We start from the raw sequence: 27,277 nt of genomic DNA on the forward strand, positions 1-27,277 counted from the left end.
GAACCTGGAAAGACTACAGAGACAGCTAGCTCAAGCAGAGAGCGACCATAGAGCCATCGTGGTCAAATACCAATCACATTCCCCTGAGGCTGTTCAGGAACTAGAATATTTACAGAATGAACCAAAGGAAGAGGAATCTTCAGGGAGCCAGGATTTTATTCCAGTTCTTCTCTACGACTCCTTACAAGCAGAGTGTGAGAAGTTGAAAGAACAGTATGAACAGGCCCAGGCTACAATTCTGGAGGGGGTTAACTCGGCAGCCTCCGAAAAGCTAGTTTCAGTAGAAGCATATGAACAACTAAAGGTTGAACATGAGCAAGAAGTCCAAAGGCTGCAGGAAATTCTTGATGAACTTAAGGCCAAGACAGACTCATCGATAGAAGCTCCATCCATAGATGAGCAATTAGAGGTGAAAATCATGGCAGAGCATGAAAGACAGGATGTCCAAGAACTTATAAAAACATTGAAGGACACCCAAGACAAGTATGAGGCGGCAATGACCGAGGTTCAACAACTTGAAGAACAGATTCAACTGGGAATCCTTTCAGTGGAAGAACAGGACACTGTAAGAATGGTCCCTGAACATGAACTAGAGAGCATCAGGGCGCAACTTTGCCGAGCGCTGAAAGCCAAAGTTCAAGAGGAACGTAAGGTGGAAGTATTGGAGAAAGAGGTGGATGAAATGGAGAAGACTCTGATCCACCGTGTTCCCAGGGAAAAGTTAACGGTCGGCCAACTCCTTCATATGCTGAAGGACAAGACTCGGCAAGGGGAACAATCTGAACACGAGCTTCAATCTTCAGGGGGAACGAGTTCGGAGCTCTCAAAAGTCACGGAGATAGCTGAGGTGGCAACACAAATTTTACAAGGATGCCAAAAGTACATTGAATCACGTCAAGGTGAACAGAAGAATGTGGAAACCGTTATTTCAGTAGAAGGGTTAAATAGCCTGATAACGCAATTACCGATGGAAAGGAAGGTATTGAACTCACAAATGAGGTCCGTCGTGAAGGAATGGCAGATAACCCAGGAAGAGCGGGATGAATATGAATGCATGAAGAAGGCTTTTCAAGAAAGATGTTTAGGGAAGGAACCACCGTCAGCTAACGTCCAGACGGGTGAGGAGGAAGAAGAAGTCTCTCTCGCTGGCCTAACTCAGGACGAACCTGAATATTACCATGACCTGTTGAGTGACACTGAATATTATGAGGATGTGGTCTGCCCAGCTTGTGATGAGAACTCTCAAAGTGCTGAAATCCGGATGAAGCACTTAAGGTCTAAGGAACATAGAGAGTTGGTGGCGCTACAGCTGGCAGCCGAGAAAGGAGCTCCGAGAGTTTCAAAAAGGTAGAAAAGAAAAAGAAGAAGCAGAAGATAATAACTGTCTAAAATATTAGCACTTCTACCATTCCAGGCGGGACATTACGAAAGGAGCTAAATTAGTTGAAAAACTGGAAAATGTCAAGACAGCCAGTTGGTTGTAAAAGTCCGCACTGCTGGTTCAACAGGACGAAAGTTCAAGCTGTTACGTCAAGAAAAAGGCTATGGAGGAGTCACGCTAGCCAGGTGAACCGGCTACACCAAAGAAATGTTGTTCGGAACGAGTCAAGATCAGAGACTGAATCTATGAACTGTTTCCGCAGAGACTGAACCTGTGAACTGTTTCCACCGAGATTATATTTGTAAATTGTTTTATCTGACATTGACTCCACCGAGATTATATCTGTAATTTGTTTTATAGGAATTTGAAGATATGTATGTTTAACGGGGACTCTGTAAGTAATAAGCTAAAAAGGGAGGAGTGTAGTGTATGTACCCGTCTATCTTTAAGGGAACTATTGAATGTAACCGTTCACCTTTAAGGGAACTACTTTAGGTGTGGCACTATTTGTTTGGCTTCTGTATACTGTAATACCGATAGTGACCACACCAGTATATAAGTGTTGTGGCATGATTGCTGGGGCAGATTCGCCCGGACCTTCGAATACTAAAGACCTGTTTGTTTGTTACTTCTGAAGTCTGTGTATTTATTAACTGCACAACCCACAGACTTTACATGTTGCATTCCTGTACGCAAACAAGAAGTTATCTACCTTATGTTGTAGATTTATGTCTTCATTACCCATGGCCTTTATGGCCTTCTTGAAGGTCTGGACAAACCTTTCAGCTAATCCATTGGTGGCGGGATGGTATGGGGCGGACGTGTAGTGCTTAACCCCATTGTTTTTTAAGAACTTCCTGAATTCTTCGGACACAAATTGCGGTCCATTATCAGAACAGATCTGTTCCGGCAGCCCATTCCTGGCAAATATGGTCCTTAATACTGTGATGGTTTTTTCCGTGGTGGTGCAGGACATCTTTATTACCTCCGGCCACTTGGAGTGTGCATCCACCGCGATTAAGAACATTGAGTCCATAAATGGACCAGCAAAGTCGATATGTACCCTTTGCCATGGAGATGAGGGCCACTCCCATGGATGTAGAGGGGCTTGTGGTGGGGCGTTTTGGACCTTCTGGCATCCTAGACAGCTCTTGGTCATTTCTTCGATGTCTCCATCGATACCTGGCCACCACACAAACGCTCTGGCTAGGTTCTTCATTTTCACTCCACCCAGATGCCCCTCGTGAAGCTCCTTTAGCACTTTATACTGGAGTTTGGGTGGAATCACCACTCTGGATCCACACATCAAGGTTCCTCGGCACACTGACAGCTGTTCTCTTCTTTGCGAGAATGCTGGCAACAGTGGTTCGCCATGTGCTGGCCATCCCTTCACCGTTAAATCGTAGACTCGTGAGAGAGTCGGGTCATTTCTCGTTTCCTTTTCAATGGTAGAATGTGTTACTGGTAGACATTCCACTATGGTTGAGTGGAACATCTCCACTGGGTCCACTGTAGGCGCCTCTTCTACCGTTGGCAACGGTAGGCGCGATAAACCGTCAGCATTCCCATGCTGTTTTGATCCTTTGTATTCTATGTCATATTGGTGTGCCCCTAGGAAAAGGGACCACCTCTGTAGCCTTTGCGCTGTCATAATGGGAACGCCCTTTTTAGGGTTGAATATGGATACCAACGGCTGGTGGTCTGTCAGCAGTGTAAACTTCTGGCCCTGCAGGTAATGATTAAACTTCTTTACTCCCCACACCAGGCTGAGAGCCTCCCTATCTATCTGAGCATAGTTGCGCTCAGCGGAGGTCAATGATCTGGATGCAAATGCGACTGGCCTTTCCAAGCCATTTGGCAACTTGTGTGAGAGTACTGCTCCAATACCATAAGGAGAAGCATCACAAGCTAAACGAATAGGTAGCGTTGGGTTGAAATGAGCCAACACTTCCTCTGAGGTGATCAATGCCTTGCTTTTGCGAAAGGCCTTCTTACAGTCCTCGCTCCACTTCCATGGTACTTCTTTCTGCAAAAGAGCATTCAGCGGGTGCAGCACCGTGGATAGATTTGGCAGAAACTTATGGTAATAGTTAATCAACCCTAGGAACGACCTCAACTGGGATACATTTTCCGGAGCGGGAGCCTTCACAACAGCTTCGATCTTGTCAGGTGACTTGTGCAGCCCCTCCTGGTCAATAACATGACCACAGTACGAGATCCGTTTCTGAAAGAACTCACATTTCTGGCGATTAACTCGAAGTCCATATTCCTTCAATCTGGTGAGCACCAGTTTCAAATTTGCAAGGTGTTCCTCATCATCATCTCCTGTAATCAGGATATCGTCCAAGTAACATTGAGTGTTTGGAATTCCCTGTAATACCTGCTCCATGGCCCTCTGCCAAATTGCTGGAGCCGAAGCCACTCCAAAAACCAGTCTATTATATCGATACAAGCCTCTGTGCGTGTTGATTGTGAGATACTGGCGCGACTCTTCCTCAACTTCCATCTGTAAGTACGCTTGCGCCAGGTCTATCTTGGTGAAGTGTTTCCCACCAGACAATGAAGCAAAGATATCCTCAATCCGCGGAAGCGGATATTGCACCGTGTGAAGCACCGGATTAACTGTGATCTTGAAGTCTCCACAGATGCGGACCTTCCCCGGTTCCCCTGGCTTGTTACTCGATGAACGCTTCATGACGGGAACAATGGGCGTGGCCCACTCACTCCAGTCCACCTTAGACAGTACTCCTGAACGTTCTAGCCCTTCCAGCTCAGCTTCCACAGCAGGTCGTATCGCATAAGGTACCGGTCTGGCTTTGAAAAATTTTGGGTTTGCATGTTCTGCAATCTTGATTTTTGCCTTAATTCCTCTCAGTGTTCCCAGTCCCTGTTGGAACACCTCTTTAACCTCATCCAATATTCTGGACAATTGTTCAGGTTTGACATCTTTTTTTCCGGAATCTACCGTTATTGCTTTTAGGGAATGCCAGTCCATATTTATTTTCCTGATCCACTCCCGTCCCAGAAGTGGTGGACCTCCCTCAGACAGTACATATAAGTCCATTCCTTGGTGTTCTTTGCCCTTGTGTATCACCTTGACTTTTATCTTTCCGATGGGGTATACTCTTTGCCCCGTGTATGTCTGCAATACTATCTCTGTATCCCGTAGGGGAATATGTGTGAATAACCTTTTGTAATCTTGCTTATTCATGACCGTCAACGCCGATCCGGTGTCCAATTCCATCTTCACTTGGACTCCTGCTATCTGCAGTGTGACCCAGATAGTTTGTAGGTCAGCTTCTTTACTCACATTGTGAATTCTCAGACTACCCAGTTCCTTGCTGTTGGAGTCTGAATCCGAATTCTGTTCATCCGAACTCTTCTCAGCCACCTTATGTACCTTTCTGCACTTTTCCTGCGGTGACTTTTTGTTGCTGGTCTTCTTTCCTGACCGGCATACTTTAGCTATGTGACCAAGCTTGCCACATTTTCTACATTCCTGGTTTTTAAACCAGCATTGGTTCTGATCGTGTGTTGTCTTTCCACAACGATAACATTTCGTTGTACCCAAAGCCATTTGATCTACGCTGAGTACCGCTGCCTTCAGCTGCATTTCCGCAGTGCCTCTCGCTGCGGCTTCGTGCGATGCTGCAATAGTGACAGCCTTATCAAGTGTAAGATCATTCTCTTCAAGCAGCCGCTTTTGTGTTCCTTCTTTCGACAATCCACACACGAATTTGTCTCTCAGTGCCTCTGTCAGTCCTTCCCCAAACTGACAGTATTTCGCTAGCTTACGCAGTTCAATTAAATACTCCGCGTTGCTTTCCTCTTTCAGTTGCGTTCTCGCATAAAATTTAAATCGTTCCGCTAACATCAGCGGTGTGGGGTTCAAATGATTTCTCAGGACAGCAACAATATTAGCAAAAGCCTGATCCGCCGGTTTAGCTGGTGATAGAAGATGCTTCAATAGCCCGTATGTCTTCGCACCCATTGAGTTTAGTAAGGTTAGTGCTTTATCTTCATCGGATATTTTATTTGCCTTACAATAAATCTCTATGCGTTCTACATACGTGGCCCAATCTTCAACATCGGGATCGAAATCGTTGATGTTATCACGCTTAGGCATCCTCGCAATCTTCTTGAGAAACAAAAATAAATTTTTCTTTTCTTTTTTTTTTCAAAATGGCGGTTTCCCGCGCTTGTCTTCTTCCCCCGCCTACGAAAATGGCGGCTTCCCGCGTTTGCCTTTCTCCCCCGCTGGCTGTAATGGCGATTGCCGTATTGCTGCGTTCGCCCTCCCCAGCGGTTCTCAAATCGTGCCTCCCAGCCCCTCTTGCAGTCCGGTCCTTTCCCCCGGCTGCGGCTGAGTTCTCCGCGGTTTTTTTATTTTCTCCCACGCCTTACGCTGTCCCGGTCGCTGCGCCTCGCGGCCTCGGTAGCTGCCCGGCCTTTTTCACCGGTCGCGGTCGAGCTCTCTCTCGACGCTGTTGCGTCTCCCAGCCCGCTTGCAGCCCGGTCTTTTACACCGGCTGCGTTTGCATTCACCGCGGCTCCCGTGCCTTACGCTGCCCCAGTCTCAGCGCCTCTGGCCCCGACTTCTGTCCGGCTCTTTTCCCCGGCCGTGGTCGAGTTCTCCGCCCTTATATCCTCCGTTTTTCCCTCCCCTACTTCACAGCCAACGTGGCCGACTTGCTGCTCGTCGCTGATCGGCTTACCCACCACCGTGATAGAAGGGATGATCACTGCCTGTTGCTGATGGAAGGCTTTGTGTCAGTATTCTTCCTTTGCTCTTCAGACCCGCGTCTTTTCTCAGCAGGGTGATGAGGGCGGATGCCTCCTCTCAACGCCCGTTAAACTGCCTTGGGTGTATCTCTGCCGCAGGGTAAGATCATACTCGTCGCCACTGTTAAGTCTGTGTGTTATAGTGAGAATTACTACACAGACCACAAGAGTAAATTTTAACAGGTCTTTACTAGTCGAAGGTCAGGGCTGAACTGCCCAATAAATCCTTACACAGCACTTATATACCGGTGTGGTCACCACCGGTATTACAGTATACAGCAGCCAAGATAAAGTAGTGCAACTCTTAAAATAGTTCTCTTAAAGGTGGAACGGTTACATACACCACAGTAGGCAGCGAGAAAGACTGGAACATGTGCTCAGAGGCAGGAGGGCCATCAGGGCTCTCAATAGGAGGCCTTACCCTCCGAGGGTATTCCGAGAGCACTTCGCTTACCTCCAATTACGTGAGGAGCAGTGTATTACAAGGCTCTGCTTCACCAAGGAGGTGGTCACAGAACTCTGCCACCTCCTGCAACCAGACCTCCAGCCTCAGATCAGGGCGATCACGGCTCTTTCAGTGGCAGTCAAGGTCACCATCGCCCTCAATTTCTTCGCCAGCGGATCCTTCCAGTCTACAACAGTTGACATAGCTAACATCTTACTTTTAGCCATCCATCGCTGCATCCGGGAGGTCACAGAGGCTTTCTACAGTAGGACAAGGGACTACATTTCCTTCCCCATCACCAGAGAGAAGCAGGACGAGCGTGCATGTGGCTTTGCCAGGATAGCGGGATTCCCCATGGTGCAGGGCACCATTGACTGCACCCATGTGACTTTACAGGCACCGCATAACAATCCTGAGACCTTCCGTAACCGCAAAGGTTACCACTCACTTAATGTGCAGTTGGTGTGCGAGCACACACAGCGAATCCTCACCATCAATGCCCGCTATCCTGGCAGCAGCCACGGTGCCTTCATCCTGCGCCAGACCAGTGTGCCAGCACTCTTCCAGCCACCACATCAAGCTCGCGGCTGGTTGCTGAGAGACAAGGGCTACCCGCTCTCCACCAGGCTCATGATTCCCCTCCGCAACCCCAACACTCCTGCCTAGCACTCATATAATGAGAGCCATGCTGCCACCAGGAACGTCACCGAGCAGACCATCGGGGTGCTCATGCAATGGTTCCGCTGCCTTGAATGCTCGGGAGGAGCTCTCCAGTACTCGGCTGAGCGAATGTCCCATTTCATCGTGGTCTACTGCATGCTCCACAACTTGGCCATCATGAGGGCCCAGCCCTTCCCACCAGGGATTGCGGGATCACCTCAGGAGGAGCAAGAGGGACGGGACGAGGAGGAGGATGAAATTTACAGCACAGAAGGAGGTCATTTGGCCGATTGTGTCTGTGCCGGCCAAAAAAGAGCTATCCCGCCTAATCCCACTTTCCAGCTCTTGGTCTGTAGCCCTGTAGGTTGCGGCACTTCAAGTGCATATCCAAGTACTTTTTAAATGTGATGAGGGTTTCTGCCTCTATCACCCTTTCAGGCAGTAAGTTCCAGAGCCCCACCACCCTCTGGGTGAAAAACGTTCTCCTCAAATTGCCTCTAATCCTCCTACCAAGTACTTTAAATCTATGCCCCCTTATGATCGATTAATTCTGAATATAATGTACAGACAAAACAAGTTTACAGGGCAGTTATCTAACTGCAATAGTTTGACTTGGCAGAGCACAAAAGCATCTTTTGTCTCTCCTAACTGACTGTAGAGTGGTATCACTTTCACCAGATTAATTCCAGTCTGACTGGAGATACGCATGGCCCTAAATGTCCCCAGGCAGGCTCGGAGCTCACCCGCTTCAACCCAGCATTGCACCAACATCATCGATTTTCCTTTGAAGTGGCCCCATTTCCTCTCCGAGCAGTTTCATTTGCCCCCTGGCAGTGCACTTCTGCTGAAGGACCATCGCGTCTGGCAGAGGTAGAGGAGGGGACGGTCCGAGAAAAGGCGGAGCCAAGTGCAGCGGCAGCGCAAAGTGCTTTGTGATAGCATCCAGCACATCGCCAGACCAGCCATCCGTCCAGTGCTCGCCGTGGGGGTGCCGAGCTGATCTCGGGTCCGATCTGCGAGGAGACCCCGTGGGGTTGGCAGGGGGGTGGGGGAGTGCTCCGCCTTACTGTTGGGAGGTCTATATACCACTCCCACTAATGTTTTTTTCCCCTTAGTATTTCTCAATTCTACCCATACAGATTCCACATCATCAGAGCTAATATCCTTCATTACAATTGTATTAATCCCTTCTTTAACCAGTAATGCTACCCCACCGCCCTTTCCTTTTTGCCTATCTTTCCTGAATATCGAATACCCATGGATGTTGAGTTCCCAGTCTTGGCCATCCTTGAGCCACGTTTCCGTAATCCAAACCAAATCATATTCGTTTATCTCCATTTGCGCAGCCAATTCGTCCACCTTATTACAAATGCTCCTCGCATTAAGACACAAAGCCTTCAGGCTTGTTTTTTTAACGCTGTTAGACCTATTAGAATTATTATTTACTGTGGCCACGTTTGATTTAAACCGTTGATTTCTCTGACTGCCACTTTTGTTTTTCTCCTTCCTATGTTTTGCTTTTATCCCTGTTTCCCTTTCCTCTGTCTCCCTGCTCAGGTTCCCAACCCCCTGCCATTTTAGTTTAAACCCCCCCGAACAGCGCTTGCAAACCTCCCCGCAAGGATATTTGTCCCGTTCTGGTTCAGGTGCAACCCGTCCAACTTGTACAAGTCCCACCTTCCCCAGAAGCAGGCCCAGTGATCCAGGAAACTAAAGCCCTCCCTCTTGAGGCGGAGAGGTTTAGGGAGGGAATTCAGCGATTAGGACGCACTAAACAGTGCGCCATCAAAGGAGGTGAAACCCATTGATTAGTTGACATGCCATGGCGTGGTACTAATGTGCAGCTTCAAGCAGTGGTCTACACCCGGGATTCACAAGGAACCGAGTTGCATGATGTTAGGAGGAAGTGCAGAGTGAAGAGGAGAACAGGAGGAATAAAGTGAGAGGTTGAGTGACACTACTCTGCTCCCGTGCCATACATGGGCAGAATATTGTGGTCAGAACGCCTGACCAGTCTCTTCCGCTGGGTACGGTTATATGATGAGCAGTGGCGAGGGGAGGATGGGAAATGAAGAAGAAACTCTCTCCTTTGTTCCACTTTTACCCCACTAGTTGTCTATCCATTTCTCCCCCTCCACCCGCCAGCCTCAGTTTATCTGCTGCTCTAGACTTGACTATTCCAACGCTCTCCTGGCCGATCTCCCATCTTCCAACCTCCGTAAACTTGAGCTCATCCGAAATTCTGCTGCCCGTGTCCTAAGTCGCACCAAGTCCCGTTCACCCATCACCCCTGTACTCGCTGACCTACATTGGCTCCCGGTTGAGCAACACCTCAATTTAAAAATTCTCATCCTTGTTTTCAAATGCCCCCATGGGCTCACCCCTCCCTATCTCTGTAATCTCCTCCAGTCCTACAACCCTCCGGGATATCTGCGCTCCTCCAATTTTGGCCTCTTGCGCATCCCTGATTTTAATCGCTCCACCATTGGCGGCCGTGCCTTCAGCTGTCTGGGCCCTAAGCTCTGGAATTCCCTCCCTAAGTCTCACCGCCTCTCCACCTCTCTCTACTCCTTTAAGATGCTCCTTAAAACCTACCTCTTTGACCAATCTGCCCTAATATCTCCTTATGTGGCTCGGATTGTTTGATAATGCTCCTGTGACGGGCCTTGGGACATTTTACTACATCAATGGCCAGTTGTTGGTGTTGTTTACTGTCTTGTGGGTAATGAATCATGCTGGGGTTATGGTTCCACAAACACAGCAGCTCCTGAATGGCTGCTCAAGTGGCCTTTTGCCAAGAACCCCATCCATTGCCGCAAAACATCATGCATTATAATAATATCACAGGGCGCCTTGCTGTTCTCAGGCTGAAAACACATGGAGAACTTTCTGGCACCTTCTCACTGATTCCGTCACTATTTCCATTTGAGGTAATCACGACCCTTTTGATTAAAACATCAAAGTGACCTTTCATTTAATTTAAACTAATCTAATATTGATTAAAATCTATTTCTGAACTTTGTGCAGACAAAATAATTCATGGCTCTGTCAAGCCAATGAAGAAAAGTACATCAATAATTTATAAAGTACATGCGTAATACAGCCATCATAATCAATTTATAAGGATATTTATATATATCTTTCATCAACAAGTATCCTCCAACTTGCATACTAGAATTATTTAATTATTAATATTTGTTAAGAACTGCTCTGAGGGTTTTCCCCCCTGTATTCTACACAGCTAGTTCACCTGTCAGTACAGGATTGTAAATGTATTCATGAAGACTCCTTCTGCTCCATATTTAACGGAATTCCTTAGAAATACGGAAAGGAGGATTTTTTCACAAAATCACATTTAGGATGTTGTTACTTGTAAGATCCAGGGGAAGTCTCACCCTCACCCCAACCTCAAAGGGCTGTGGATGCTGAGTCGTTGAGTATATTCAAGGCTGAGACCAATAGATTTTTGGACTCTAGGGGAATCGGGGGATATGGAGATGGAGTGGGAAAGTGGAGTTGAGGTCGATGATCAGTCATGATCTTATTGAATGGCAGAGCAGGCTCGAGGGGCCGTGTGGCGGAGCAGGCTCGAGGGGCCGTATGGCGGAGCAGGCTCGAGGGGCCGTATGGCGGAGCAGGCTCGAGGGGCCGTATGGTGGAGCAGGCTCGAGGGGCCGTATGGCGGAGCAGGCTTGAGGAGCTGTACAACGGAGCAGGCTCGAGGGGCCGTACAGCGGAGCAGGCTCGAGGAGCTGTACAACGGAGCAGGCTCGAGGGGCCGTACAGCGGAGCAGGCTCGAGGGGCCGTATGGCGGAGCAGGCTCGAGGGGCCGTATGGTGGAGCAGGCTTGAGGGGCCGTACGGCAGAGCAGGCTTGAGGAGCTGTACAACGGAGCAGGCTCGAGGGGCCGTACAGCGGAGCAGGCTTGAGGAGCTGTACAACGGAGCAGGCTCGAGGGGCCGTACGGCGGAGCAGGCTCGAGGGGCCGTATGGCGGAGCAGGCTCGAGGGGCCGTATGGCGGAGCAGGCTCAAGGGGCCGTACGGCGGAGCAGGCTCGAGGGGCCGTACAGCGGAGCAGGCTCGAGAGGCCGTACGGCGGAGCAGGCTCGAGGGGCCGTATGGCGGAGCAGGCTCGAGGGGCCGTATGGCGGAGCAGGCTTGAGGGGCCGTATGGCGGAGCAGGCTCGAAGGGCCGAATGGCGGAGCAGGCTCGAGGCGCCGTATGGCAGAGCAGGCTCGAGGGGCCGTATGGTGGAGCAGGTTCGAGGGGCCGTACGGTGGAGCAGGCTCAAGGGGCCGAATGGCCGACTCCTGCTCCTAATTCTTATGTTCTCACTGCTTCCAAACTCAGCCTTCGAAACAACTACAATTTAGTGCTCGATTCGTGAAATGATGCAGCAGTTGTACATCGCCAAGTGCCAAGTTTAATTTTTAAACAGGTTGTCAGAATTCCTTCCAGGAGTAAAGCAAATTACAAAACTAAGATTAAAGGGAACTGGAACCAGTGGTCACAGTGTCTGAGCTCACGCTAATTAACTCCTCTGCAGTCAGGTGCAGTTAATTCCCCCTCGGCAGTTCCCTATGGATAGGTTTGCCACTTAATTTCAAAAAAAGTTTTAAAAAAGAATTCAACATGTACGGGTGGCTCGTTGTGGACTCCCTTTGGAGCGAACCTCCTCAGCCGAGGGAAGAGGCTTGGGTTCAGCTCCCTAGCCTCTGTCAGTGTTGCTCGAGGGAGTGCCCAAGGGTGGCTGGGGAGACGGGCCACCTCACCGTCCCTTCCATCCTCCCTTCAAGGCAATCCCTGGCTCCTCCCCATGCTGGCACCACTGAGGTCACAAAGTCACTTTAGGGGTAAGTACAAAAAACAACTGGCATTTATAAACAACAAATTGCATTTATATAGCGCCGTTAACAACAACAACTTGTATTTATATAGCGCCGTTAACGTAGCAAAGCGTCCCAAGGTGCTTCACAGGAACGTTAACAAACAAAAATTTGACACTCGCGTCCCACCACTGCATGATACAGTGCACTGTAGCTCCCACACACTGCACCAATGTGCCATCCATCTTGTTGAAGGGGCTCCCATTGGTGGCAGAGCCTTTACCCATCACTGCCCCACCCCTCTCCCCTTACCCCTGGAATTCTAGTTGTAATCCTACAAACTCGTGCTCCCTACACAGAATTTTTGCAAGGTGCCGGGAGAGCATATCGGGCAAGGGTGGCCGATGGACCAAGCCACCAGCCGGGCCTCACCTGTGGAGGGAGGGTGGGGGGCGGACTATCAGTAGGCACTCCGACCGGGCTTTCCCGTCCATTAACGAAGCTCTGCCCGTGACGCGGGGTCGCGGAACATTTTGCCCGTAGGAAATTCAGGCATGGAGGTCAGCGTGCATCACACGATGGTGTCGATGGAAAAATCCTAAAGCTAAAAGGGTTATATTCCGAGGACAGGCTACAGACAAAAAGCAGGGGTGTGTGACTAAGCACGACTGCTTTTTCAAAGAGCCAGCACGGGCACGATGGGTCGAATGGCTGTAAGTTTCTATGATTCTAAGTATCAAAGACTGGGCTTGTATTCCCTCGAGTATAGAAGATCTGATCGAGGTGTTTCACGGCGTTGATAGGGTAGATGGAGAGAAACTATTTCCTCTGGTGAGGGAGTCCAGAACAAGGGGACATAACCTTAAAATTAGAGCCAGGCCGTTCAGGGGTGATGTCAGGAAGCACTTCTTCACACAAAGGGTAGTGGAAATCTGGAACTCTCTCCCCCAGAAAGCCGTTGAGGCTGGGGGTCAATTGAAAATTTCAAAACTGTGATTGATAGATTTTTGTTAGGTAACGGTATTAAGGGCTAGGGAACCAAGGTGGGTAGATGGAGTTAAGATACAGATCAGCCATGATCTAACTGAATGGCGGAACAGGCTGGAGGGGCTGAATGGCCTCCTCCTGTTCCTCTGCGCATGCACGAACTGAGTGTTGGTGCAAATTCCTGATTGGCACACTCGACACACAAAGCTCTTCATCAGCAGTGTCAAACTGCAAATCAACCCCGCTCTTCCTAAATCCCTCAACCTCGCCATGTCTCTCCCCACTCTCAAAAGCCTCCTCAGAACCTACCTCTTTCGACTGTGCCTTTGGCCAGCTGCCCCAACCTTCCTCCCAACCTCCTGCTCAGTGCCAGAGCCCCACTTTGTAAAGCACCTTTTCGTTAAATGCTATATCAGAGCAAGTTGGACTTGTTGTTGTTAAGACTTGTCTCATTATGAAAGACAGTTCTCTGTGATACTCAATACCTTCTTTCTTTAAGAGTTTGCAACTGCAGCAACTCGCCAAGGCCTCTTCGGCAGCACCTCCCAATCCCGCGACCTCCACCACCTTGAAGGGCAAGGGCTTGGGAACACCATCACCTCCAAGTTCCGCTCCAAGTCACGCACCATCCCGACGTGGGCATATATCGGCCGTTCCTTCATGGCCATTGGATCAAAATCCTGGAAATCCCTACCTAGCTGCACTGTGGTAGCACCTTCTCCACATGGACTACAACGGTTCAAGAAGACCCACCATCACCTTCTCAAGGGAAACTAAGGCTGGGTAACAAATGCTGGCCTTGCCAATGATGCCCACATCCCGAGAATATATTTTTAACAACTGTATGATTAATATGGGAATATACCTCACATTCTATGCAAAAATGTATAAAAGATATTTGAAAATTAAACCTTATTTATTTATTCCCTCCTATTAGCTTGGGGAACCTTACCTGCTCCATACACCACGGCATAGACAATTCGTTTGGCTTGCTCTCGATCTGCGTTCTTCACCTGATCCACAGAAATTCCTTTCCTACCAACAGCATAACAAAGATTTTATGAATATAGACAAAGGAGAACAGAAGCTGAAGCAATTCCAATCTGCTACAATTTATATTCCTACAGCACACCTCGTGTGCGGAGAGAGGGCTGAGAGAACTTTACGACACGGAACAGGAAGGAGACAGGGAATAGAAAGTCTAAGAAATGGGGATCGAGGAGGAAGGGGAGAAGAAGATAGTTAAGCCGCAGTTAGAATATTGCGTCCAGTTTTGGGCTCGTTACTTCGACAAGGATGGCAAGGCTACTTCGATAGCACCTTCCAAACCCGCGACCTCTACCACCTAGAAGGACAAGGGCAGCAGGCACATGGGAACACCACCACCCGCAAGTTCCCCTCCAAGTCACACACCATCCTGACTTGGAAATATATCGCCGTTCCTTCATCATTGCTGGGTCAAAAACCTGGAACTCCCTCGTGCCTAACACCACACGGACTGCAGCGGTTCAAGAAGGCAGCTCACCACCACCTTCTCAAGGGCAGTCAGGGGTGGACAATTAATGCTGGCTTTGCCAGCGACACCCACAACCCGAGAATTAATTTAAAAAAAGGCCATGGCAAGGGTGCAGAAGAGATTCACTAAGATGATCCCAAGAATAAGAGGCTTTATTTAAGAGGAGAAACTGGGGCTCTCTTACTAGCAAAGAGGAGGTGAACATCACCTCTAATAGAGGTGCTCAAAATTTTGATAAAGGTAAATAGTGAAAAACTATTTCCATTGGTCGATGAGTCATTAACAAGAGGATATAATTTTAAGACTGTCACCAGAAGAAATGTTTTTAAAGAAGGGTTGTGGAGACCTGGAATGCCCTATCAGAAACAGTGGAAGAAGCAGAAATCACCACGAGCTCTTAAAAGGGAAATGAATAAATATTTGAAAGAAAAATTTAAGAAGGGTATGGAAGTGGTAGTGTAATGGGGCTCAGCCAATAGTTTTTTCAGAGACAGAAAATGCTGGAGATACTCAGCAGGTCAGGCAGCATCTGTGGAGAGAGAAACAGAGTTAACGTTTCACGGGCTTTTTTCAGAGGCCAGTGTCGGGAGCAGCAGGAGAGCGGCGGTACAGTGAGAATTTAAACTCACTTTCGCGGGCATTTTTCAGAGGCTTACCAATCTCACAGACCGGCGGCGGTGTTCCAGAGCCACGTCACAATTCAAAAAGTGACGCGGGCAAGAGGAAGCAGCTGATTGGGTGAGTACGGCCAGGTGAGTATTTATACTACTCTACAGTTTGACAGTTAAGGTTAATAGTTTATAAACAGGCAGGAAGGAAATGGGTGATCGCCAGGCAGAGTAGTAGGTGCAGGCAGGTAGTGCAGGGGACCCCTGTGGCCATCCCCCTCTCAAACAGATATACTGCTTTGGATATTGTTGGGGAGATGGCTTATCGGGGGAAGGCAGCAGCAGCCAACTTCCTGGCACCATGGGTGGTTCTGCTGCACACGACAGGAGGAAAAAGAGCAGGGGACCTACAGTGATAGGGGATTCTATTGTAAGGGGAATAGATAGGCATTTCTGCGGCCGCAAACGAGCCTCCAGGATGGTATGTTGCCTCCGTGGTGCAAGGGTCAATGATGTCTCGGAGCGGCTGCAGGGCATTCTGGAGGGGGAGGGTGAACAACCAGTTGTCGTGGTGCACATAGGTACCAATGATATAGGTAAAAAATGGGATGAGGTCCTAAAAGCTGAATATAGGGAGTTAGGAGGTAAATTAAAAAATAGGACCTCAAAGGTAGCAATCTCAGGATTGCTACCAGTGCCACATGCTAGTCAGAGTAGCAATAGAAGGATATTTCAGATGAATACGTGGCTAGAGAAATGGTGCAAGGGGGAGAGATTCAAATTCCTGAGACATTGGAAACGGTTCTGGGGGAGGTGGGACTAGTACAAACTGGACGGTTTGCACCTGGGCAGGACAGGGACCGATGTCCTAGGGGGAGTGTTTGCTAGTGCTGTTGGGGAGGGTTTAATCTAAAATGGCAGGGGGTTGGGAACCTGTGCAGGAAGACAGAGGATAGGGAAGCAAGGATAGAAGCAAAAGACAGGAAGGAGAAAAGCAAAAGTGGAAGGCAGAGAAATCAAGGGTGTAAATCAAACAGGGCCACAGTAAATAATAATTCTAAAATTTCTAAGAGTATTAAAAAAACAAGCCCGAAGGCTTTGTGTCTTAATGCGAGGAGCATTCGTAATAAGGTGGATGAATTAGCTGCGCAAATAGATGTAAACGGATATGATATAATTGGGATTACGGAGACATGGCTCCAAGGTGACCAAGGTTGGGAATTCAACATCCAGGGGTATTCAATATTCAGGAAGGACAGGCAAAAAGAAAAAGGAGGTGGAGTAGCATTGCTGGTTAAAGAGGAAAACGGGGAATTATAGACCGGTAAGCCTGACATCGGTAGTGGGGAAAATGCTAGAGTCCATTATAAAAGATGTAATATCAGAGCACTTGGAAAACAGTGACAGGATCGGACAAAGTCAACATGGATTTACAAAAGGTAAATCATGCTTGACTAACCTACTGGAATTTTTTGAGGATGTGACTGGTAGAATAGATAAGGGAGAACCAGTGGATGTGGTGTATTTGGACTTTCAGAAGGCTTTCGATAAGGTCCCGCATAAGAGATTAGTGTGTAAAGTTAAAGCAGATGGGATAGGGAACTGGTTGGCAGACAGAAAGCAAAGAGTTGGAATAAACGAGTCTTTTTCCGAGTGGCAGGCAGTGACTAGCGGGGTACCGCAGGGATCGGTCCTTGGACCCCAGCTATTCACATTATATATTAATGATCTAGACGAGGGAACTAGATGTTATATCTCCAAGTTTGCAGATGACACAAAGCTGGGTGGGCGTGTGTGCTGTGAGGAGGATGTAGAGAAACTCCAGTATGATTTGGACAGGTTGGGTGATTGGCCAGATGCATGGCAGATGCAGTATAACGTGGATAAATGCGAGGTTATCCACTTTGGTGGCAAAAACAGGAAGGCAGATTATTATCTGAATGGCAATAGATTGGGAGAAGGGGAAGTGCAACAAGACCTGGGTGTCCTTGTGCACCAGTCGCTGAAAGTAAGCATGCAGGTGCAGCAGGCAGTTAAGAAGGCAAATGGTATGTTGGCCTTCATAGCGAGAGGATTCGAGTACAGGAGCAAGGATGTCTTGCTGCAGTTGTACAGGACCTTGGTGAGACCACACCTTGAGTATTGTGCGCAGTTTTGGTCGCCTTATCTGAGGAAGGATGTTCTTGCCATGGAGGGAGTGCAGCGAAGATTCACCAGACTGATACCTGGGATGGCAGGAATGACGTATGAGGAGAGATTGGGTCGATTGGGCTTATATGCGCTAGAGTTTAGAAGAATGAGAGGGGATCTCATTGAAACTTATAAAATTCTAACAGGACTAGACAGACTAGATGCAGGAAGGATGTTCCCGATGGTCGGGGAGTCCAGAACCAGGGGTCACAGTCTAAGGATAAGGGGTAGGCCATTTAGGACAGAAATGAGGAGGAATTTCTTCACCCAGAGAGTGGTGAACCTGTGGAATTCTCTACCACAGAAGGCAGTAGAAGCCAATTCATTAAATATATTCAAGAAGTAGCTGGATATATTTCTTAAGGCTAAAGGGATCCAGGGGTATGGGGAGAAAGCAGGGACCGGGTACTGAAATTGGATGATCAGCCATGATCACATTGAATGGCGGAGCAGGCTCGAGGGGCCGAATGGCCTACTCCTGCTCTGATCTTCTATGTTTCTATGTTCCCGATGGCGGGGGAGTCTAGAACCAGGGGCCACAGTCTAAGGATAAGGGGTAAGCCATTTAGGACTGAGATGAGGAGGAATTTCTTCACCCAGAGAGTGGTGAACCTGTGGAATTCTCTACCACAGAAGGCAGTGGAGGCCAATTCATTAAATATATTCAAGAAGGAGTTAGATATATTTCTTAAAACTAAAGGGATTAAGGGATATGGGGAGAAAACAGGGACAGGGTACTGAATTTGGCTGATCTCATTAAATGGCAGTGCAGGCTCGAGGGGCCGAATGGCCTACTCCTGCTCCTATCTTCCATGTTTCTATGTTTCCTGCCTGTTGGGCTTCCACTTTCACGGGCACCTGAAGACAGCAGCCATTGGGCCTTGGGCCAGCAGTGTTGGGGCAGGCTGAGGAGGAGGTAGGAAGGTGCCTGAAACTTGATTGGCACCCAGGGTGACCTTCAAGCCTCAGGGCTTCTTGCTGCTGCTCACCAGCGATAGCCAGAAGGCGCCGATGCTGAGGGCCAGAAATGTAGCTGCAGTGTCCCTCAGGCCTGAAGTTCTTCTGCCCAGAACAAGGCCCAGCAAGGGGCAGGAAATTTCTCCTCATCTCAGTCCTAAATGTCCTACCCTGTATCCTGAGACTGTGACCCCTTGTTCTAGACCCCCCCAGCCAGGGGACACATCGTTCCTGCATCCAGTCTGTCTAGCCCTGTCAGAATTTTATATGTTTCAATGAGATCTCCTCATTCTTCTAAACTCTAGTAAATACAGGCCTAGTGAACCCAATCTCTCCTCATACGACAGTCCTGCCATCCCAAAGAGCTTGCATTTATACAGCGCCTTTCACGACCTCAGAATGTCCAAAAGCTCTTCAGTCAATGAGGTACTTTTGAAGTGTAGTCACTGTTAAGAATATGAGAATATAAGAAGTAGCAGCAGGAGTCGGCCATTTGGCCCCTCGAGCCTGCTCCGCCATTCAATAAGATCATGGCTGATCATCGACCTCAACTCCACTTTCCTGCCCGATCCCCATATCCCTTGATTCCCCTAGAGTCCAAAAATCTATTGATCTCAGCCTTGAATATACTCAACGATTCAGCATTCACAGCCCTTTGGGGCAGAGAATTCCAAAGATTCACAACCCTCTCAGTGAAACATAGAAACATAGAAGATAGGAGCAGGAGTAGGCCATTCGGCCCTTCGAGCCTGCTCCGCCATTCAATGAGATCATGGCTGATCATCCAAATTCACTACCCTGTCCCTGCCTTCTCCCCATATCCCTCATCTCAGTTCTAGTTCTAGACTCTCCAGCCAGGGGAAACAACCTCTCAGCATCTAGCCTGTCAATCCCTCTCAGAATCTTATATGTTTCAATGAGATCACCTCTCATTCCTCTAAACTCAAGAAAGTATAGGCCCATTCTACACAATCTCTCCTCATAGGACAACCCTCTCATCCCAGGTTGTAATCTGTTGTAATGTAGGCGACTCCTACATTAGCCGGGGCTGGGATGGTGGTGGGGGTGAAGGAAAATCGGCCCATATAATCCTAGAACTTCAAGACTAATTAACCTGGCAAATATCATCCAACCCACTGCCACATATTTATAGAACATCTTGACCTACTTACTATTTTCAATTGAATATCATTGGGTGCAAAATATTGATGGGAGTAGTTACTATGCAGCAAATAGACAGTTAAAATCATAGGAGATGCTACCCAACAGCTTCAGAAAAAAAATCCCATGAATTTTATTTTAATGCTTATTCTTCGTGACAATGTTTTCACGCCATGGGACCTGTTTGGCGTTTTGCAGTGCAGAATACAGAATTAGCTGTGCACTGTGATAATATGGTGCTGTGTGTGTGTGTGCGGGGCAGGCTGGAGATGCACATCTGATCCTGCTGCATTTGCAGCCTGCAGCCGACAGCACATGACCCCAGTCACCGATCACTGCTCAGCTTGAACAGAACCAGACAGGCTAGCTTGTCAGCTTCTGTCACAGTCTCAGGGCTGCCTCAAATCGCACCACAAGTGCTCTTCTGCGGGATTGCTTGAAACGTACTCTCCTAATTCATTTTGATTTGGGTTTGGCGAGGTTGCCAGTGACAGGCGAATACCTGTCACATAATGGATGGCCGCAGACACCTTTTTTTTTATCTTGCCGCTGCCTTGCTTGTCCCGACTATTGCGAAGTAGCTGCTAAACCGAATCTTCATCAATTCTTTATTGCGCACAGTGAACCAAAGACAGAGCTATGAACTGTCTGTAGCACTCTGCGATGTTCAGTCAGGCATTGGAGAAACTGCTCCAGCCAACAGCAGTAATATTTTTAGATGAACATTGGGAATTACAGTCTCCCTTCTATTTAAGCAGGATAAGATCATAAGAACATAAGAAATAGGAGCAGGAGTAGGCCATTCGGCCCTTCGAGCCTGCTCCACCATTCAATGAGATCATGGCTGATCTTCTGCCTCAACTCCATTCACCGGCCCTATCGCCATATCCCTTGATGCCCTTACTAGTCAGAAATCTATCGACTTCTGTTTTGAATATACCCAATGACTGAGCCGCCACAGCCCTCTGGGGTAGAGAATTCCAGAGATTCACCACCCTCTGTGTGAAGAAATTTCTTCTCATCTCAGTCCTGAATGGCCTACCCTTTATCCTGAGGCTGTGGCCCCTGGTTCTAGACTCCCCAGCCAAGGGAAACATTCTCCCAGCATCCACCCTATCAAGCCCTGTAATAATTTTGTATGCTTCAATGAGATCCCCTCTCATTCTTCTGAATTCAAGAGAATACAGGCCTAGTTTACTCAATCTCTTCTCATACAACAGTCCCGCCATCCCAGGAATCAATCTCGTGAACCTTCGTTGCACTCCCTCTATGGCAAGTATATCCTTCCTTAGGTAAGGGGACCAAAATTGCACACAGTACTCCAGGTGTGGTCTCACCAAGGCCCTATATAATTGGAGTAAGACTTCTTTACTACTGTACTCAAATCCTCTTGTAATGAAGGCCAGCATACCATTTGCCTTCCTAATGGCTTGCTATACCTGCACATTCACTTTCAGTGACTCATATACAAGGACACCCAGGTCCCTTTGAGCATCTGCATTCCCCAATCTTTCACCATTTAGGAAATACTCTGCCTTTCTGTTTTTTCTACCAAAGTGGATAACTTCACATTTATCCACATTATATTCCATCTGCAATGTTCTCGCCCACTCATTGAGCCTGTCGAGATCCCCCTGAAGCCTCTTCACATCCTCTTCGCAACTGACACTGCCACCTAGCTTTGTATCATCAGCAAATTTGGAAATATTACATTTAGTCCCCTCATCCAAATCATTGATATAGATTGTGAATAGCTGGGGCCCAAGCACCGATCCTTGCGGTACCCCACTAGTCACAGCCTGCCATCCCGAAAAAGACCCGTTTATCCCTACTCTTTGTTTTCTGTCTGTTAACCAATTCTCAATCCAAGTTAGTATATTACACCCAATTCCATGTGCCCTAATTTTGTTCACCAACCTCTTGTGTGGGACCTTATCAAAGGCCTTCTGAAAATCCAGATACACCACATCTACCGGTTCCCCTTTGTCTACTCCACTAGTTACATCCTCAAAGAACTCCAATAGGTTTGTCAAACAGGATTTCCCTTTCATAAATCCATGTTGACTCTGCCCAATCTTACTATTAGTTTCTAAGTGCCCAGTTATTGCATCCTTTATAATAGATTCCAGCATTTTCCCAACTACTGATGTGAGGCTAACAGGTCTGCAGTTCCCCGTTTTCTGACTCCCTCCTTTCTTAAATAGTGGGGTTACATTTGCTCTCCTCCAATCTGCAGGAACCGTTCCAAAATCTATAGAATTTTGGAAGATGTCAACCAATGCGCCCACTATTCCAACGGCCACCTCTTTCAAAACCCTAGGATGTAGGTCATCCGGTCCTTGGGATTTGTCGACTTTTAGTCACTATTTAGGAACAAAGTGAACCAGGGTAGGAATAGTGAAGGCTGCAAACGGAGGTGTGGGGCTGAAGAAAGTTGCACAGTAGAGTGCACAAAGCCAAGGAGGGATCTGTACACAACAAAAAAGATTTTGAAACAGATGTGTTGGGGGATGGCAAGTCAGTGGAGGACGACAAGGCCAGGGGTGATGATTGATGAGCAGGACTTAGTGGATAGAATGTGAGCGACAGAATTGGACAATTTGGAATATGCGATGGGAAAGCGTAGGAATAAACGTGTCTTTTTCCAAGTGGCAGGCAGTGACTAGTGAGGTACCGCAGGGATCGGTCCTTGGACGCCAGCTATTCACAATATATATTAATGATCTAGACGAGGGAACTAGATGTAATATCTCCAAGTTTGCTGATGACACAAAGCTGGGTGGGCGTGTGTGCTGTGAGGAGGATGCCGAGAAACTCCAGTATGATTTGGACAGGTTGGGTGATTGGGCAGATGCAGTATCAGCCTAGATTTTTGCGCTCAAGCCTCTGGAGTGGGACTCTGAACACACAACCTCCTAGCTCAGAGTCGAGACTGCTGCCCACTGAGCCACGGCTGACACAAGATAAAATCTAAAAGAGCTTTGCAGTGCTTTCTACCTGATTCTGATCAATTACATAAGTGATGTGCAATGAGAAAGGAGTGGTCACTTCCTTCCAGCAGGCACGGGACAATTTGTACACGTGCAAACTTCCCGCAAACTTGTATCGTAGCCCAAGGGAAAGGACCAACCGAACAGAAAATGTCTACAGAGACAGATCTGAGATTTCTTCCCAACTCCCAAAGGCAATTAGATAGAAACTGCAGGATATCAACCTGACGCATTACAATCGACATCAATCAGACCTGAAATTCCCTGAGGACAGTCCCATGGCTCTACGAGCCATAGAGTAGCATACAGTATTTGATCTAGAACAGTAAAGGGTAAATTCAGAAAAAACCTCTTTACCCAGAGAGTGGTGAGAATGTGGAACTCGCTACCACAGGGAGTGGATGAAGCGAATAGTATAGATGCATTTAAGGGGAGGCTAGACAAGCATAGGAGAGAAAAGGGAATAGAGGGTTATGCTGATAGATTTAGATGAGGAAAGATGGGAGGAGGCTCGAGTGGAGTATAAACGCCGGCATGGACTGGTTGGGCCGAATGGCCTGTTTCTGTCATGTGTATCCTATGGAATCCTATGTAAAAAATTGAAATGATGCACTCTCAGCAAGGTGACGGTCTGTGCTGGGAGAATGGATTTGTAAAAATTGCCCTTAAATCTCATTCAGACCCTGTTTTTTAAAAGTCTTTCTCCTCCCAACATTGCTGTTTGTGGGAGCTTGCTGTGCGCAAACTGGCTGCTGCGTTTCCGACATTACAACATTACAACTTCAAAAGGTACGTCATTGGCAGTAAAACACTTTGAGGTCACCCATCCAATTTTCTCACCTCTCCTGAAGGTGCAAACTGCAGCTTCCACGGCACTCACCCTTCCATACCCGGCTCAAGAAGCATCTCTTCAAGTGTGAGCCTAGATAGCTGTGAGTCTTGGCAGGCAATTCAGCTCTAGCAAGCATCACAGCTTAGCAAGATCTTGCCCTCACTTGGGGCAGGATTTTCATTGGGCCGTGGAGGTGGGATTGGAGGCGCGTGGGGGGTTAAAATCCCACGAACCCATCCCGCCCCCAACCCGCCTCCATGCCAGTTTCAAAGGAGGTGGATACCTGACCTGTGCTGGGACCCACCTCCCCGAGGCGGGAAGGGGATTAGTGCCAATTAACTGCCTGTTAACAGGTAGTTAACAGGCAGTTTTTAGCCTAATCCCTATTTTCATTGGTGAAATGCGGGATTCCCGATGGCTCCAAACCACGCCAAGTTAGCGAGGCGGGCCGTCGGGATGAAGGGCTTGGAGGGGTCGAGATGTCTGGTGTTCAGGTGAGTGATGGGTGCATGAGTGCAGAGGTAAGTGTGCTCGGTGTGTTTAAAGTGTTTAAAGAAGTTTTACTTACCTTTACAGCCTTTCTTCAGGTCTCGGGAGTCCCTCATCTCACCGGCACAGAAAGCAGAATGGCCGTGATCTGTCAAAAATTGCAGCATTCAGCTTTCTGTTCCGGGGAGATCTCTAAATCATCCTGAGAGGAAGGAATTAACTTAGAGTGCAGATTGTCAGTGTTTGACGGCTTCAATATGTAACGTCACCTGTTGCCGGGTGGCCCGTAATTGGCCTGCTGAGCCTGCTGGGCGGGCTCAACAAGCTCAATCAAGTCAAAATTGTGTGGGTTGGCTATATCTTGATGGAGGCGGGACTACAACCCCGAAAGCTGTAGTCCCGCCTCCTACCCGCCTCAATGAAAATCTAGCCCTTGATGTCCGCATGCAGCCAGCAGGGGGCCCTGGAAAGTGATCAGGAGGGGCTAATTATTTCCCTCCTCCCTAGCTCAGGCCACTGACAGCCATTGTAGTAGACTAACCGTTGCTTCAGTGGAAATCAGCTCACTCAGCACAGAGCGGGGATTGACCCTGGGACCTCTGCGGACTCGCATGGCTCAATACTTTACCAGGCAATGGGGTAGATCTTGACTTCGTGCGATAGTGTGAAATGGGCGACAGCGAATTAGCAGCTTGTTTTACATCTCTCCTGATTTTTAAGTCATCCATGCCTTTGTTGCCTCTAGACTTGACTATTCCAACACTCACCTAGTCACCTGCCATCTTCCAACCTCTGTAAACTTGAGCTCATCCAAAACTCTACTGCCCGTGTCCTAACTCGCACCAAGTCCGGTTCACCCATCACCCCTACATTGGCTCCCGGTCTGGCAATGCCTCAATTTTAAAGTTCTCATCTTTCTTTTCAACTCCCTCCATGGCCTCGCCTCTCCCTATCTCTGTAACCTCCTCCAGCCCTGCAATCCTCCAAGATCTCCACACTCCTCCAATCCTGGTCTCTTGCGCATCGCCTATTTTAATCGCTCCACCATTGGCGGCCGTGCCTTCAGCTGCCTGGGCCCCAAGCTCTGGAATTCCCTCCCTAAACCTCTCCACCTCTCTATATCTCTCTCCTCCTTTAAAACGCTCTTTAAAGCCTACCTCTTTGACCAAGCTTTTGGCCATCTGTCCTAATATCTCCTTATGTGGCTCAGTGTCAAATTTAGTTTGACCCTCTTGTGAAGTACCTTGGGATGTTTTACTACGTTAAAGGTGCTATATAAATGCAAGTTGTTGTTGATGTAATCTTGGTGTGGAGATGCCGGTGTTGGACTGGGGTGGACAAATGTAAGAAGTCACACAACACCAGGTTATAGAGTCATAGAGTTATACAGCACGGATAGAGGCCCTTCGGCCCATCGTGTCCGCGCCGGCCATCAAGCCCTGTCTAATCTAATCCCATATTCCAGCATTTGGTCCGTAGCCTTGTATGCTATGGCATTTCAAGTGCTCATCCAAATGCTTCTTAAATGTTGTGAGGGTTTCTGCCTCCACAACCCTTTCAGGCAGTGAGTTCCAGACTCCAACCACCCTCTGGGTGAAAAAGTTCTTTCTCAAATCCCCTCTAAACCTCCCGCCCTTTACATTGAATCTATGCCCCCTAGTTATTGACCCTTCTACTAAGGGAAAAAGCTCCTCAGTATCCATCCTATCTATGCCCCTCATAATTTTGTACACCTCAATCATGTCCCACCTCAGCCTCCTCTGCTCCAAGGAAAACAAACCCAATCTGCCCAGTCTCTCTTCATAGCTGAAGCGCTCCAGCCCTGGTAACATCCTGGTGAAACTCCTCTGCACCCTCTCCAAAGTGTTCACATCCTTCCTGTAGTGTGGCGGCCAGAACTGCACACAGTATTCCAGCTGTGGCCTAACCAGTGTTTTATACAGCTCCATCATAACCTCCTTGCTCTTATATTCTATGCCTCGGCTAATGAAGGCAAGTATCCCATATGCCTTTTTTACCACCTTATCCACCTGTTCCGCCGCCTTCAGGGATCTGTGTACTTGCACACCCAGATCCCTCTGACCCTCCGTCTTGCCTAGGGTCTTACCATTCATTGTGTATTCCCTTGCCTTGTTAGTCCCCCCAAAGTGCATCACCTCGCACTTTTCCGGGTTAAATTCCATTTGCCACTGTTCCGCCCATCTGACCAACCCATCTATATCGTCCTGCAGACTGAGGCTACCCTCCTCGCTATTTACCACCCTACCAATTTTTGTATCATCCGCGAACTTACTGATCATACCTTTTACATTCATATCCAAGTCATTAATGTAGACCACAAACAGCAAGGGACCCAGCACCGATCCCTGTGGTACCCCACTGGCCACAGGCTTCCAGTCACAAAAACAACCTTCGACCATCACCCTCTGCCTTCTGCCACTAAGCCAGTTTTGTATCCAATGTGCCAAGGCACCCTGGATTCCATGGGCACTTACCTTCTTGACCCGTCTCCTGTGTGGGACTTTATGGAAGGCCTTACTGAAATCCATGTATACCACATCCACTGCGTTACCCTCATCCACACACCTAGTCACCCCCTCAAAAAATTCAATCAAATTAGTCAGACATGATCTTCCCTTGACAAAGCCATGTTGACTATCCCTGATTAACCCTTGCCTTTCCAAGTGGAGACAAATTTTGTCCCTCAGAATTTTTTCCAATAATTTTCCTACCACTGATGTTAGGCTCACTGGCCTGTAGTTCCCCGGTTTTTCCCTACTTCCCTTCTTGAATAATGGTACTACATTAGCGGTTCTCCAGTCCTCTGGCACATCCCCTGTGGCCAGAGAGGTCCTGAATATATGTGTTAGAGCCCCCGCAATCTCTTCCTTTGCCTCACACAGCAGCCTGGGATACATTTCGTCCGGGCCTGGGGATTTATCCATTTTCAGGCCTGCTAAAACCGCCAATACCTCCTCCCTCTCGATGTTAATATGTTCGAGCATATCACAGTCCCCCCGCCCTATTTCTATGTCTACATCGTCCTTCTCCATAGTGAAAACAGATGCAAAAAATTCATTTAGAACCCTTCCTACATCTTCCGGCTCCACACACAGATTGCCACTTTTGTCCCTAATGGGCCCTATTTTTTCCCTAGTTATCCTCTTACCCTTAATATACTTATAAAACATCTTAGGATTTTCCTTTATTTTGCTCGCCAGTGTTATTTCATGGCCCCTCCTTGATCTCCTAATTTCTTTTTTAAGTATCCCCCTGCACTTTTTGTACTCCTCTAGGGCTTCCTCCGTCTTTAGCCTTTTGTATCTGCCAAAAGCCCTCCTTTTTTTTCTAATCCATTCTCGTATATCCCCTGACATCCAAGGTTCCCTGTGGTTTTTGGAACCACCCTTGACCTTTACGGGAACATGTTGCCATTGTATGATCTCAATC

General features: G+C 48.0%; 1 protein-coding gene across 1 annotated transcript in view; it reads right to left on the reverse strand.

The window, feature by feature from the left end:
- Positions 1–27,277, reverse strand: part of LOC147123965 (DNA polymerase nu-like) — a 176,709-nt gene that overhangs the window by 135,040 nt on the left and 14,392 nt on the right. The window contains exon 2 of the mRNA XM_085972254.1: positions 14,032–14,119. The gene's annotated coding sequence lies outside the window, so the exon portion shown is untranslated. The remainder of the gene's footprint in view (positions 1–14,031; positions 14,120–27,277) is intronic.

The sequence above is a fragment of the Somniosus microcephalus genome, chromosome 1 (genome assembly GCF_052327205.1).
Source record: "Somniosus microcephalus isolate GS21.2 chromosome 1, FLI_Smic_1.0, whole genome shotgun sequence".
Classification (NCBI taxonomy): domain Eukaryota; kingdom Metazoa; phylum Chordata; class Chondrichthyes; order Squaliformes; family Somniosidae; genus Somniosus; species Somniosus microcephalus.